The sequence below is a fragment of the Lactuca virosa genome, chromosome 2, assembly GCF_052849685.1.
Source record: "Lactuca virosa cultivar CGN04683 chromosome 2, Lactuca_virosa_CGN04683_v6, whole genome shotgun sequence".
Taxonomy (NCBI): Eukaryota; Viridiplantae; Streptophyta; class Magnoliopsida; order Asterales; family Asteraceae; genus Lactuca; species Lactuca virosa.
The window spans coordinates 18,441,140-18,444,535 of NC_136427.1; positions in this window are offsets into that span (position 1 = coordinate 18,441,140).

Here is a 3,396-nt window from a genome sequence, read left to right on the forward strand (position 1 = left end):
AAAGTTTTCAAAATGGTGAAAAATTTGAATGATATCCGGATTCTGAAAACATTTTGGATTGATATGACCAAGATTTTTCCTTTTGGATCGCAATTCTCAGGAGGGCCCAATAAGGTTTGTGTTCCTAAATTGATGTAATTACGTAGGTGATTCATGACGAACAATATGATTCATAATGGTATTTCGATAGGGTTTGTTTGTGTCACATGAATAGAAGGACATCACAATTACGAGAGTATCACAGTTTGAAGAATGTTGGAAGAGTAACATAAGGAAACAATGCAACTGGTGAAATAAAGGATATGGAATAATTACGAATGGGAAATTCACAATTAGAAAGGTAGTGTATGTTGAAGGCCTATAACACAATCTGATAAGCGTTTCTCAACTTGTTGTAGGTACAGGTCTAAAAATATCGTTTGATGAAGAAGGATCAGAGATAAAACATAAGGAATCCAAGAAGATAGTGTTGAAGTCAAAGAGAAAGGTAGAAATGTATCCTTTAGATATGAAACCAACTGAATGGAAGTCATCCATTTTCTTACTTATGAAATCTTCTTCTCATCATTGGTTTCATATCTAAAGAAGAAATGTATCCTTTAGATATGAAACCAACTGAAGGGAAGGTTATCACATTTGAACTTCAAAGATATCAAAAAACTTGTTCTTGGTGATTTTTTGTGAGGTCTTCTGATACTCAAATACGACAAAGAACACTTATATGCTGCATGTGATCTGAGAAAGCAAAATCGTAAAAGTCATTCTTCTATCATAAATACTAAAATCATTGAACCTCTTGAATTGGTTCATATTGATTTGTATGGTCCATCATCTATTGAAAGCATCGATGGTAATAAGTATATTATTGTTATTTTTGATGAATTTTCTAGATTTACATGGTTTTATTTTCTTAAGCAAAAATCTGAAACCACTCAGAAGATAATTGACTTTGTGAAACAAGTAAAACTGCAACTACGAAAGTCGGTGAAAGATTCGTAGTGATAATGGCATTGAATTCAAAAAACCAATTTTTTTTAGGAATTTTTGACAAAAATAGGAATCTCTCACAATTTCTCATATTCATACACGCCTCAACAAAATGACATGGTTGAAAGGAGAAATCGATCTCTTCGCGAAGCTGCCAGAATAATGCTTTTGTTTGCTAACTTACCTCTTTATTTTTGGGCAAATGCTATTGGAACTTCATGCTTTACTCAATATTGATCTTACATTAATAAAAAAAAATTTATAACTCCTTATGATATTTTGAATAATAGTAAACCTAATGTGAAATTGTTTCATGTGTTTGGTTTCATGCGCTTTGTTTTCAACTACAAAGATCACCGTAACAAGCTTGATACGAAGGATGATGAAGCTACTTTCTTGGGATATTCTCTTACATCAAAAGCTTATAGAGTTATTAACAAGAAGTCTCGGAAGATTGAAGAAAGTTACTATGTTTTATTTGATGACAAATTCATCGAATCTTTTCAGAAAGAAGTGATTCCATGTGAAGAATTTTGTCCTCAATCATGTTCTAAAACTTTTCAAATTACATCCTTTGATGATGATTTCCTTCGTTTCTTTGATGAACTTGAAAGTGCTCATAATTCTGAAGCAAAGGCCACTGAAAATCAAGAAGATGAATTACTACAGCTTGTTTATGAAGCAATTGCTAATATTGAAGTTCAAGTAAAAGGGGAGCCTTTAAAATCAAATTATGAAATTCATGTTGGTGATGACGTTGTTAGTCCGAATGTTCAAGATTTCAGAGAACCTAATCTTCAACATACAGTTAAGAGGGAGGGTCTACCTACTCTGACGATTCAAGTTGAGGGGGAGAAAGTTACTCCTGAGGCATTTCATTAAAAAAACCAACTTATGATGCTAATGTCGAGGGGAGAGTCTGGTGAATGTAGATGGTGGTCATTATTCTGAAACTGAAGAAGTTAATTCTGAAATCATGTAAGAATATGATCATGCTTATCCTCGGATGTTGAAATGGATGAAAGATCATCCAAAACACAAATCATTGGCAATCAATCTACAAGTGTTCTTAGTCGTTCTCAACAAAAAGAAAGACAAGCTTTGCTAAAAAAATCAAGAATTTTGCATGTTTAACTCATTCATTTCCAAAATTGAACCTAATATGGTAAATATGGTTCTTGGTCATTCTAATTGGGTTGAAGCAATTCAAGTAAATTGAATGAATTTGAAAGAAATAAAGTTTGGAGTTTAATTCCAACATCTCCAAATGCTTCTGTTGTAGCTCTAAAGTGGGTTTTCAGAAATATGCTAGATAAAGAAGGAAATGTTGTGCAAAACAAATTAAAGATCATAGTGAAAGGCTATTGTCAAGATGAAGGCATTGACTATGAAGATACTTTTGCTTCTATTGAGAGACTTGAAGACGTTTGTATTTTCTTGGCCTATGTTGTACATAAGAACTTTGAAGTTTTTTTAAATGGATGTTAAATGTCCATTTTTGAATGGAGAGCTTAAAGAAATTGTGTATGTTGAACAACCTCCATGTTTTATGAATGAAAAATATCCAGATCATTTTTATATTCTCGATAAAGCAATTTATGGTCTGAAACAATCTCCAAGGGCATGGTATGAAACTATTACTTGTTTTTTTTTAAAAAAGTCAAAATTTAAACAAGTTTCGGTTGATCCGAATTTATTTTGTAAAAAGGTTGGGGAACATTGGATGGTTTTTCAAGTTTATGTTGATGAAATTATTTTCGGTTCAACAGATCTTAAATTGACTATTGAATTTCGAACTTTAATGGAAACTAAATTTTAAATGAGCTCAATGGGCCCTAGTACTTTTTTATTTGGTTTAAACATAAGACATAATAGATTGGAAATTTTCATCATTCAGAAAGACTTCACAAAGACCTTACTAACTAAGTTCGGAAAGAATGGTGATTCTAATGTCAAAACTTTGATGACGTTTTGAACGAAGCTCACACCTTCACTTGACAAACCAGTAGCTGACATTACACTGTATTGCAATATGATTGGGTGTTTATTGTATCTAACATCTAGTAGATCTGATATCATGTTTGATGTTTGTTACTGTGTTGGGTATCAATATATCGAATCTAAGGGAACCACATATGACTGCTGTGAAGCATTTTTCAATACCTTTTCAAAACAACATCTTTAGGCTTGTGATATCCTGAAAATACATGTTTCTTTATACAAGCATACTAACACTGATCTTGGTGGATGTGGTTTGGATCATAAAAGCAAAACTAGAGTTATATATAAAAGATTCCAAATGATAAATTTTACTAAACCGAATAGAAAATAATTATTAATGAACTATACACTGTAATGTATGAATTCCTTTCTAATGAATGTCTACATCTAGCACAAGATACCAAAGCA